Raw genomic sequence first — 13,845 nt, forward strand, 5'->3', positions numbered from 1 at the left:
TGTTGTGAGATTGTTAACCATTGTCATAGGACAACATTTGTAGTAACTGTTAAATGGGAGACTATTTTGTCCTGTAAGCCTTCATCTTAAGTGAGAATGACAGCACAATTAGAAGAGCATAGTCAATGTCACTTAAATGTGTATGTAAAAATTTTTGAAATGGTATATCTTTGGCTATGTGTATTTTCACCAAAAAAATTTAAAAACGTTGAGAATTTAGAGGGTTAAAATGTTGTGGGGTTGTTAACCAATGTCATAAAACAGCATGTGTGCTACTGTTACATGAGAAACTATTTGTTCTGTAAGCCTTCACCTGAAGTACAATAAAATATTAAAAAAAAAAAAAATTAGAGAATATAAGCATGATAGGCCCAGTATAGTAGGTGTCTCTTGCCCTTCCTGGAAACACCATTTGAGGGCTAGGCCCATTTGTCCCTATTTCCCCCAGGACAAATGACAATGGGAGCCTAGCAAATGACTATGGGAAGCTCTCTAGGAAGAGAACACTCACAGTTTTCCACACTAAAAAGAAACTACAAGCTTTGAAGCATGCCGTATCTGTAGGATTAAGGTATGGCAAAAGTGACTAGGAGAAGTCTATTGTTTCATATTTGAATGATGCACTCCAGTTAATGGGCTTCTTTTTTCTAAGAGCCTGTTTGTCAAGTATATATATTTCTACCGCTCAGCCTCATTCAAGTCAGTTAACACTTTATGTTGTCAGTTCTCCCTGACTACATATTCAGACCTAACTGGAGCCTTCATTATTGTAGTAGACATTTGTCACTCTCCTGAGACTTCTTATATTTGGGAAATTCCACATCTTATGAGTCTTGAAGGAATCCTAGTGGCACAGTGGTTAAGTACTCAGCTAGTAACTGAAAGGTCGGCGGTTCAAACCCACCAGCTGCCCCACAGGAGAAAGATGAGGTAGTCTGCTTCCATAAAGATTACAGCCTTGGAAACTCTATGGGTCGGTTCTACTCTGTCCTATAGGATTACTATGAGTTGGAATTGACTTGATGGCAATGGGTTTGATTTTGTTTTTGTTTTTTTGATTTATGAATCTTAATAAGAAATAAGCTGGATTTCCTTTACAAAAGTGGATTGTCTCACCATCCAACAGACATCAATGGTCCGTTCAATTAATGACACAGACTTATAGATTGTGAAGCATAGGAGATGGTAGGAACTCTAGGTGACTTAGTTAAATATATCCATGCCCAAAGTTAGGAAATAAAACCATAAAATTATAGAAGTCTGCCATTAACTTCTCTAAACCTGCTTCATGAGTCTAATGGGACATGGGCTCTCCCATACAAAGTGAATGACAAAGTGCAGTAATTTGTATCCATTACAAAAGGGGCACAACTCTAGGGCCATTTTAGCTTTAGGAGAGAAAATATCACACTTTTGAGTATGCCATTGTCACCATTTATTAGATATACCAAAAGGTGTCAATTCTGAATATTAGTCCAGAGGAATAGAAATCTCTTCACCTGACCAGTCTGTACTAGAGTTGCTCCATTACTTTTCCCTTAGACACAGAAGATCCAATAATATTCCAGTGATTAAGTTGTTGATCAGCCCCAATAGGAGAATCACAGTAGAAACTGTTAAGATTTCTCAAGTGTCTGTGCTTATTTTGAATAATAGATCCTGCTTTGTCCCTGGTCCCTGTTTGCAACTGAAAATGTGACAATGCGACATGGAATTCCACATTATAAATTTGATGTATTAATCCACCTGTCCATAAAGTCAGATGTCCCCCAAAGCACTCTATCACCAAATGGAACTGGATATATAGAACTGGACCTGTTAGGCTCTGAAGGTAAAAGTACGTTTTGGAGCCTGCTACAACCCCTTTTTCTAGTCATGCTATAGTATCGTGGAGAGCTGCCTATGATCGATTGACTGAAGGGGAAAAACTTATCCCGGATTTCAGAAGGCTCTGCACAAGTTCAGGCACTCACAAAATTTGGTTTTCTATCCATGTAACTCTGGACTCTGTTGATTTAGTGGTCCCAGTAAGCAAGGCAGGAGTGCTTATATTAGAGATAACAATGAACCATTAATTGGTAAGTTGACAATGCTGTCTGGCCAGTTCAGGCTCTGCATGCCACTGAATGAACAGGCAGTGAAAGGGATTATGGTGTTGGCTTTTAAGATGGATTCCGACTGCCAAAAGGAGTTACAATTGCTGCTATACAATTAAAAGGAAAGAAATATTGATGGAACTCAAGGAATGTCCTGGGATACTTCTGGTACTGACTTTTTCCCTGGTAAAATTAACTGAGAGACCACAGCAGCTTTGTAGGAGAGACAAACAAGAGATAGACTTTTCAGGAATGAAGGCTTGGGATAGCCTATCGGGTAAATAATCACGAAAAACTGAGGTGCTGGTTAAATAAAAAAAAGATCTACAAAATGAGTATTGGAGGAGGAAAGTCATAATTACCAATTGCAGCCTCAGAAAAGAAGACTGCAACATTTTCTTCTATTTTCCTCTTTCCCTGTGTTTATATATTTAGTTAATTTTTCTCTTCTTTCCTGTCCTTTCCTCTCACTATTGTGTATAAGGTGTGTTGGTGCTAAATAACTTTTCAATTTGATAGGATGACAATGGATTGCAACTGAGCTGGAAGAACAACAGACTTGTCAGAGGGGAGTAACGAATGAGACTTTGTGTTTCCCGCCTTTTGGGTAGCAGGTGAATGCATTTTGGATGCGTGAAGATTAGTCACATTTAGAAGAGGGGATAATCTTTTTTTTTTTTTAGTTATTGGAAGAAGAATTTACACTGATGTCAATTCCACCAGTATGGTGGATTTCAATGGACATTTGGTGCTCATTTTCACTGATCAGTATGTAAATCCCTTTCTCAGTGAAAGACAGAACCTATCTCCCAGAATAGAAACTAAAATTGTTAAGTTCTCATTTTCTCTTTTCCCTTGCAGGGCCTGGGCACGTGACAGAGGCTTCCCCAGTCACACTAGCCCACCCTAGACTATTGTAAATCAGGAGACAGTGTCAGAAAGAAGCTGAGATCAAGAGAAACCTCTTTGGCAGTGGTGGTGGGTGAAATAATTCCTAGGGCAATTGTGGCAGTGGTGTTAACAGAACCAATTAGTGTTGGAGCTGTGATCAGCTTATAAGGTTTGAGAATGGCTTTATTTCCCTCATCAGACAGGTTCCATAGCTGTTTAGACTCCATAGAGCTATATATTATGTTTATTTTTTTCCATTTCCTAGTATCTTTTTTGTTTTATTTTCAGCTTTTTTAAAAAGTAGTTTTAGATCTAATATCCTTTTACTAAATCTTTTTTCTGTTTAAATCAGCAAGAAAAAATCTTACTTTTGAATAAGAATCCTGACTATACAGCTATTGATGATCACAACAGCATTATTAATTATAACCAATAGTTAGAAATAAAGTAAATATCCAAAATGTGGATTTGGGATCAACTGAATTGTATTTATGTCACAGAATACTGTTATTGTTTTAAAATGATATTGTAGAATGTAATTTAATGACAAAGTGTTTATGATATAGTGATCAGTGGCAAAGCATGTTACAAACTGAGTGGTGGGACACGGATTTGGATTTTATACCTTCTTTATAACTCATGGAAACCCTAGTGGCGTAGTGGTTAAGAGCTACAGCTGCTAACTAAAAGGTCTGCAGTTCAAATCCACCAGGCATCCTAGGAAAATCTGCAGGGCAGTTCTACTCTGTCCTATAGGGTCACTACGATCAGAATTGACCCGACGGCAACAGGTTTGGTTTTTTTGGTTTTATACCTCACATCTATGTTTACATTCATATCCATATTTATATGTATCATCTATCTCTTCTGTATTAGTTATCTATTACTGTGCAACAAATTATCCTAAAACATAGCAGTTTAAAACAACAGATGTTTACTCTCAGTGTCTTTGAGTCAGGAAACTGGGAGTACTTTAACCTAGTGGCTCTGGTTCAGGGTCTCTTATGAGGTTACAGTCAAGCTGTTGGCCAGGGCTGCAGTCTCTGTAACCTTGACTGGGGCTGAAGGATCCTTATCTCCATACAGTGCTCCAGACAGCAGCTACCAAGAGATGAGTAAGCAACAAAGGTGAAACCTATCAGCACTCCAATCTGAGGAAGGCCCATAAATAACTGGAGAGGGTGCATGTAGGAGGGGGAACTTTGCAAGGGATTGGCATTCCAGAGCTAGTGAGATTGGGTCTTATTATTATGACCTCATTTCTATCCAAAGACTGATATAGCTTGAGGAAATTTAAGTGAGATAGATACCAAACAGTTAATATTATTGTGACTTTTTTTCCTAATCTATAATTTCTAGACTTTATATAATTAGCATGTATCATTTGATAGTAATAATAAGTTAGGTTTTTAAAATATTTCTTCAAATATGAATAAAGATCTAAATATAATACAATACAAAACCATATGCAGTAGGAACTCATTCATTTTTAAATGCAGATATATGATAAAACAATGTATTAATGAGATTAAATGTGAGTATATACATGTATGTATATTTATATACGTAGATAAAGACATCTTTTTATCTATGTTCATGTCTCTATTTAGCTGTATTTATTCAAGGGGAAAAAATCTAGAAGGAAACATACCAAAATGTAGTGCTAGTTCTGTCATGGGATTACAAATGATTGTTAATATCTTCTTTGTACTTATTTGGTATTTTTCAAATTTCAACAATTAGTATCTGTTACCGTTATAATCAAAAAGTAAAATAGGGAAATGAATAAATAAAATAAGTTAAATAGGGACATAAATCATGACACTTTCATGTGATGAAATAATATGTAACTATTATTGTTACGTTTATAAAGAAAAATAATGACATGATCAATTGCTCATGATATAATTATAGGTAAAAAAGGGTTAAAAAGCACTACATAAGCAATATAAAATCAACTTTATGTGTGTGTGTAACAGGAATTTGAATAGGACTCTTCCTGTTGTCTCAGAATTTTGGCTGAGGCCCTAAAACTGAGAACAATAGGTTATACATAACCCCATGTTCTAAAAGAGATGCTAGACCCATCCAAGAAGGATTCAGTAAAATGAGCAGAACTGGTCCAGGAACTATCAATCCCCACCACGCATCTCTAACCTACTTAAGTGAAATCTGAAAGTTCAAACTTCAATTGAAGCGTATACTTAAGGAAGGTGAGTATTCGACCTCGAAGTCCTCTCTCAAATACTCCAAAAAGAAACACCCACAGAGGACTAGAACATCCACAGATAGCAAGACTGGCATCACTCATAAAACCAACCCTGTGGAATGGTAGGTCCCACTGCTGCCATAGGCTTGAAATTAAGTGAGAGTTCTTGAGAGAGCTTGATGAGTGTCTTCTGGAACTTGGGGCAACTGGAGACTGCTTCTCAATCAGAGAAATCAGAAAGCAGGTTGAAACCACCTGAGTTAGCAAAGTAAGGTCAAAGGACAGTTATAAGAAGCAGCTTACAATCCAACCATATAGTGAGATACTTTACTTTGTCTTCTCGAGCCACCCTTTGAAATCTTCTGTTCAGCTCTTTCACTTCATCATTTCTTCCACTCACTGTAGCTAGTCTACATTCCAGAACAAGTTTCAGAGTCTCTTCTAACATCCATTTTGGTCTTTCTTTCATATCTTTTTAATGACCTTTTCCTTTCTTAATGTATGATGTCCTTGATGTCATCCCACAGCTTGTCTGGTTTTCAGTCATTAGCGTTCAATGCATCAAATCTATTCTTGAAATGGCCTCTAAATTCAGGTGGGATATACTCAAGGCCATACTTGGGCTCTTGTGAACTTGTTTTAATTTTATTTATCTTCAGCTCAAACAGGCATATGAGCAATTGATGGTCTGTTCCACTGTCAGCCCCTGGCCTCTTTCTGACTGATGATATTGAGCTTCTCTATCATCTCTTTCCACCAATATAGTCGATTTGATTCCTGTGTATTCCACAGGCAAGGTCCACATGTATAGTCACCGTTTGTGTTGTTAAAAAAAAGTATATCCAGTTAACTTGTCGTTGGTCTTGTGAAATTCTATTATGCCATCTCTGGTGTCATTTCTATCACCAAGGCCATATTTTACAACTACTGATCCTTGTTCTTTGTTTCCAACTTTCACATTCCAATCACCAATAATTGTCAATGCATCTTGATTGCATGTTTGATTAATTTCAGACCGCCGAAGTTGGTAAAAATCTTCCATTTCTTCATCTTTTACATTAGTAGTTGGTGCGTAAATTTGAATAATCGCCATATTAACTGGTCTTCCTTGTACACATATGGATATTATCCTATCACTGACAGTATTGTACTTCAGGATAGGTATTGAAATTTTCTTTTTGACAATGAATGCTATCTCATTCCTCTTCAATTTGTCATTCCTAGCATGGTAGACCATATGATCGTCTTATTCAAAATGGTAAGTACCAGTCCATTTCAGCTCACTAATATGTACGATACTGGTCTTCAAGTGTTCCATTTCATTTTTGACAACTTCCAATTTTCCTAGATTTATACTTTCTACATTCCATATTCCAATTATTAATGGATGTTTGCAGCTGTTTCTTCTCATTTTGAGTCATGCCACATCAGCAAATGAAGGTCTGGAAAACTTTACTCCACTCACATAATCAAGGTTGAGTCAACTTTAAGAATGCAGCTCTTCTTCAGTAGTATTTTGAGTGCCTTCCAACCTGAGGGGGCTCATCTTTCAGCACTATATCAGACAATGTTCCACTGTTACTCATAAGGTTTTCAGTGGCCAATATTTTTAGAAGTAGAAAGCTAGGTCCTTCTTCCTGGTCTTTCTTAGTCTGAAAGCTCCACTGAAACCTGTCCACCATGGGTGATTCTGCTAGTATTTGAATTATCCATGGCATAGCTTCTAGCAACAAGCAAGCCACCACAATATGAAAAACTCACAGATGAGTCTTTGAGCCATAGTGGTTCAGAAATATGCTGAGTGGAAGGGAGAAGCTTTGAGTTAGATGGAGACTGAAGGGTTGACTTAGACATAACTGCACTGTTGGAACCTAAAAGCAAATCTTACTTTTCAAAATGTTACATATTTTTATAATTTTAAAATGTACAAAAAATATAGGATTAGCCAAGAATACTCTGTATTTTTTCTTTCATTTCAGGTTATTTACTAAACAGGTTTTGTGTGTGTGTGTGTGCATGCACACGTGTGTGCACACATTCAGGAATGGCTAGATGGATAGATGAGGGATAAATAGAAGTACATGTGTACTGACACATAGCTTGTCACAAGCTTAAATAAAAATAATTTGAAAGAAATATATCAAAACATTAACAGTTTATCTCCAAAGTATAAGATTACATATTTCCATTTTTTATCTATCCTGAACTGCTATATCTTTCCTGTATTAACATTATATATTAATTTTATACGAAGTAAAAAAAAAAAATGTTAACAAAAAATTTGGACAAGTAAGTGTACTAGACAACGCCACAATGACAAGGCTCCCTTGTCAACTTGTTCATCATTCTAACCCCAGCACAGTATCTGTATTTATTGAGCAGGCACTCAATAAATGCATATTGAATTAATTAATTAATTAGATTCAAACATCCATCATTAAAATGAAAGTGGAAGCAGTACTTTTTTTTATGCTACTCAATAACCAACTCTCTGGGCCCATTAATAAAAAGGAAAGTCTGTAGAAAATGGATGCCAAGGTAATCTGAACATAAGAGGCACTTTCATGAGTTAAAAAGGACTCGATGGCACCTAACAGCAACAACAAGGGTTATTTTTAGTGCTTCCTTACAATTAAACTACCTATACAGAAGCACAGATAGTAGTAAGCAGACCTTGCTCTCTATGATAAGAATAATTTTGTAAGACGTAGAATCTGCATAAGTATTTGTCTCTCTAACATTCCAATTTTGTCCTGATATTGGCTGATTTGGCTTTTAATTTTTTTTTTTCTAGTTCCAGAAAAGAAGCTTTCCAACAACGATCTTTCCCCAAATTTACTTTTACCACTCTTCTTATGCTGATCAACATATTGGATTACCATACTCCTCACCACTCTTCATGTTTCCTGTCCATAGAAATTCCCTTGTTGCCCTGCTTCAGTGCTGATACTGAGAAGGCTTCCCTTTAAGGGAAAGGAAACACAAGAGCTCTGTCTAGGCTAAAAGTCAGGAATTTGCAGTTTAAATCCCAGCAATGAGACAAGAAAAGACCCAAGTCGGCTAACCTCCCTTGTCCTCGGTTTCCTTGTTTGAGCCTCTACTTCATTTTCACACATGCCTCCCCTGAAAGTTCACCTTTAATAAAATTACCCAGACATGTATTTCTGTTGGCTAAGCTTTCATTTTCCTCCATTTTGTTAAGGGCTTTTCTTGATGGGCCTCCTTCTACCTTTTAATGCTGCCTCTCTGGCTGCAATTTCCATAAATGCTAAAATTTCAACAGCAGGTTGAAACTGTAGGTCTTCCTGAGTCAACAACTCTCCACTATGCTCTCAGCATGCACTCCACGAGATAATCTGTCTCCCAATGCATTGTTAGACCCGCTGCACGCTGGCAGAGCTCTTAATTGAGTCACAAAAGGGGAAATCAGTTCAGGTTTCGTAAGTGCAATCAACATGAAGTTGAATCTATCAGCAGTAACTAGTGAGAATGTAATTGGTGCACGTGTTTCATTGGTTCGTTTTCGTCAACATAATAGAAGAAATGTTTTGCCTTCCTCTAACATCAAATGACCCAGAACACTTTCTCTCTGGGGACCTCAAAGTACTTTTTAAAAAGTGTCCCTCTCAATGTAAATTGGAAAGGTTGCAACAGCTTCACTGGGCATTATTTTTCCCCAATTTAAATTTGCATTTTCTCTCAAGTGAAAATGTTGACTTTTCTGGAGCGCTGCTGTTGTTGTTAGGTGCCTGAGTCAGTTCCAGCTCATAGCGACCATACTTACAACAAAACACTGCCCAGTCTTGCACCATCCTCACATTTGTTGCTATGTTTGAGTCCATTGTCACAGCCACTGTGTCAATCCATCTCGTTGAAGGTCTTCCTCTTTTTCACTGACCTTCTACTTTACCAAGTATGATGTCACATCAGCAAATGAAGGTCCCGAAAGCTTTACGCCACCCACATCATTAAAGTTGACTCTATTTGAGGAGGAAGCCCTTCCCCAGTCATATTTTGAGTGCCTTCCAACCAGAGGTGCTCATCTTCTGGCACTATATTAGACAATGTTCCACTGCTATTCATAAAGTTTTCACTGGCCAATTTTTTTAGAAGTAGACCACCAGGTTCTTCTTCCTAGTCTGTCTTAGTCTGGAAGCTCTGCTGAAACCTGTCCATCATGGGTGACCCTGCTGCTATTTGAAATACCCGTGGCATAGCTTCCATCATCACAGCAACATGCAAACCACCCCAGTACAACAAACTGACAGACGAGCGATGGTCCGGAACATTAATGGACAAGAGCCATCATTCCTATTCACATGACAAATATCTGCTTCTACCAGGTAGTAAAACCATGATAGGAATTCCAATGGCAACAAGTTGCAGAATTCCTGTGTAGGGCTTATTGAGACCCCTTGTTCCTAACCCAGTGAAAATATAATAGCTAATTAGTGAAGGGTATGTATCCTGTCAGGAGGATTTTTGGATCTAACCAAAAATGAAACATTGTAACAACAGCTCCTATATACCAATCTTCTTCACCTTTTTTTTCTCCTTTGTTTTTCAAGCTCTTTAAGAGTTCCTCAAAAGAAATAAATAAAAATTCAGTAATATCTTACCCAAATCTTTACTATTTAGAAGAGTTGTACTTACATTTAAACAAATGACATTATGGAACCTGTATTTCTACTATGAGTGAAACCACCATCAGTGTATTACACAGACACATTTATTATAATAACAGTCACTAACATTTTATGCTGCTGTATAAATTGTAAAACTATTTCACATGTATACTTAACCCTTAATGATCAATCATGCTTTATTTAAAATGGCTAGTTGAGTGATGTACGACATACTCATGAATAGATAGAACGTTTTGTGCAGAATAACTCCTCACTAGAAAAAATTGTCAATCCTGGATCTTTGTAATTGTTTTAAAAATTCCATGGGCTACAAAATTTAAAGAATTCCAATAATACAGAAGAATATAAGGTACAAAGTAAATACCACCTTTCACCTCCCTGCTACTCTCCTCTCTCTCTCTCTCTCTCTGCCCCAAAAGGCTATCAACTTAAGTTTTGTCCAGTTTTATTTTTCTTTTCATAAAGGAAATCACACCATAAACATTGTTCTATAAATATTTTTTCCACTTAATCAAATACAGATATTTTCTAATTCTTTCTAACTAGTAAAATATTCATTATAGGAAACTGCCATTTAACCATTCCATTATTGATGTACATTTATGTTAATCTCATTATTCTTGATTACAAATTCTGCTGCAATGACTATCTTAGTAAATAAATCTTTGTACCTATGTGCATAGAAATTACAACTTGGTTCAAATGTTAAGTTCAGTTTAAAGATTTGATAGATACTGCCAAGATTCTTTCAGAGGCTTGATTAATTTGTATTCCCACAAATAGTATATTGAGAATTACCATTTCCCCACAAACTCAACAACCTTGAATCTTATCAATCTTTTTCACTTTCTCTAAACCGTGGACAAATAATTTCACAATTGCTTCAATCTCATTCCCCTGATTCATACTGGAGTTAGCATCTGTCTTAGTTATCTAGTGCTGCCAAAACAGAAATACCACAAGTGGATGGTTTTAACAAAGAGAGGTTTATTTCCTCACAGTCAAAGTAGGCTAAAAGTCCAAATTCAGGGGGTCAGCTCCAGGGGAAGGCTTTTTCTTTCTGTCGGCCTTCTCATCAATGTTCCCCCGGACTAAGAGCTTCTCGGTGCAGGGACCCCAGTCCAAAGGACGCGCTCTGCTCCCAGCACTGCTTTCTTGATGGTATGAGGTCCCCCTGTCTCACTGCTCACTTCTGTCTTTTATATCTCAAGAGATTCCCTCAGGACACAATCCAATCTTGTAGATTGAGTCCTGCCTTACTAACACAACTGCCACCCATCTTCCCTCATTAACATCATAGAGGCAGGATTTACAACATATAGGAAAATCACACAGTACCAGGAATCATGGCCCAGCCAAACTGATACACACATTTTTGGGGGGACATAATTCAAACCATGACAGCATCATTTCAAAAGTTTATGTTTTCATTTGTATTTCATAGCCTTTGCCCTTCTCTTTATTGGGTTGTTTAATTTTCTTATTGACTTGTAGATGGTTTTTACATATTATGGATAATTCTTTTTTATACACACATATATTTTTATTTGAGTTTACTGCTTATCTTTAAATGTATTTAACTTTTATCAAACCAAGGTTTTTTGTTTGCTTCATTGGTTTTGAAGAGTCAAACCTCTCAATATTTTTTCCTTTTTAGATTCTGGATTTTCTGCCTTGTTTAGGGAGGCATTGAAATGGCAGCTTGATATATATTAAATTCTTATGTATACGTGAATATTTCTCTGGATTCTGAAGTGTTTTGTTGACCTATTCATATATTTTGCTTTAGTGGCTACACACACACAAGCATACAGACAAGCACACACACACACACACCCATATGGAGCCCTGGTGGTGCAGTGGTTAAGAGCTATGGCTGCTAACCAAAAAGTTGGCAGTTCAAATCCACCAGCTGGTCCTTGGAAACTCTATAGGGCGGTTCTGCTTCGTCCTATAGGGTCGCTATGAGTTGGAATCAACTCAAGGGCATTGGAGATATATATATATGTATATATGTATGTATAGTATATAATTTAATTTATATATGTAAATTATACATATTGAGTAATAAAATCATACATAAGTAATGTTATATAATTTATATATGTAATTTCTTTTAATTGAACATAATTTCTCATCCAGTGTGGAGTACTACCCGTTGTGGAGAACATTTTTGTCTTCTGCTTGGCTATAGGTGAACATTTCTAATATTTTACCATTAAGTAGGATTCATGCTTTAGCCCTTTCATAAATACATTATATTTAGCTAATGATTTTTTTTTTATTTCTAGCTACCAGGTTTTATCAGGAACAGATGCTGAGTTTTTCAGTCTCTATTGAGTGATCTCCCTCCCCTTTTGATTTATTAGAAAATTAATAACAAGAATAGCTCTCATAATGTTGATCAATTTTTGTAAACCTAGAAAGAAATCCACTTGGTCATGATGTATGCTGTTTCAAATTGCTAATTTTTTATTGAGAACTTTTGCATCTATGTCCATAAGTGGAAAATGCCTTTAGTTATCTTTTTCTGGAATTAATAGCATGGTTTTGCCATTCTGTAGAATGAGTTAAAAAAGCTTACCAGTTGTAAGCCCTGGTTATATTTTGGTATAATTTCATGGTAATTTTCTCTGTTCCTAAAAGGTTTGATAAAATCTTTATAATAATTCATTAAACTTATTGAAGATGCAGAAGCGAGAATTATATTAATATTTCAATAACGTAACAAAAAAAATCAGCAACAGCAAAATGGCTCTGATCAGTTTATTTTGTTTTTGATGGGGAAATTTATATACATGAATATAGACCACAAACTCTTAGCCACATTATGTGTACAAAAATGTCTTAAAATTGTTAATATTTCTTATGTTTCTTACTTTTATGGTCTAGGGCCACCAAGTACATTGTGACATGAAGCACAACCAGGCATGACAACAATTGTTTTAGGGGCTTTACTCAATCCATTTTGTTATCAACAGTAATATAGGGGAGATCTTTAACCTGGAAACTTTAAAAAGGTACCAATGAATAATGGAACTCATAACATATACAGAAACCTTTGAAGTTCACTATGCATTTAATGTAAGTATAGAAATAGATATTATACAGCTGGTTTCTGCTTTTACCATCTAATCCACCTCTCTAGGATTAGTTAAAATTCTTAATCACTTATGACTGAATGATATGTCATAGATCTGAGATACTTATAAACAAACCCCTTGATTGCATTATTTCTGGGATTTACTGTTTGCTTACTGAATTAGTTAGGATAATGCTCACCTGTGAATAACAGAAACCCAAAATAATAGTGGCTTAAGCAAGCCAGAAGTTTATTTGTTTATCAGGTGAAAGTGCAGAGGTATACAATCCAGAAAGGCAGCCCAGCTCTACAAAGTCCTCAGGGACCCAGGCTCCTTTCCCCTTTCAGTTCTACTATCCTCTGGGTGTGGTCTTCACTTATGGTATGAGATGGAATTGCAGTCATCACATCTATTCTAGGTAGCAAGTTAGGGTAAAGGGATAAGAAGGGTCAAAGGGCACATGCCAGTTGTCTCATATTGAAGGGTCCTGGAGTTTGTCACAAGATATTTCCACTTACATCCCATTGGTCAGAACATAGCCAATGGTCAGAACATATTCATACTTCACTACAGAGGAACCTGGGCAATTTAATTTTTATTCTAGGAGTCCATGTTTCCAGCTAAAACCCTATTAAAATAGAAGAAAGGTAGAACAGATGTTGGAAGAAAATTAACCATCTCTGCACTACTGTTTCACATATATTGGTAAATCGTCTACATATGAATGTCCTAATCTCCTTTGTCTCTTGAATGCAGGATCCTGGTGAGCAAACAGAGACCGCACAGACAAACCCAGCTGCTGCCCTACCCACCTGGAGACAGGTAGTGAGAGCTCCAGTAAGGCTAGACTAGCAATCAGAGTAGCACGCTCGCCCCACCTACTGGGATTTATCAAAACAAAACAAAAAATCAGGATACAG

This window comes from Trichechus manatus, unplaced genomic scaffold (assembly GCF_000243295.1).
Source record: "Trichechus manatus latirostris isolate Lorelei unplaced genomic scaffold, TriManLat1.0 scaffold00059, whole genome shotgun sequence".
Taxonomy (NCBI): Eukaryota; Metazoa; Chordata; class Mammalia; order Sirenia; family Trichechidae; genus Trichechus; species Trichechus manatus.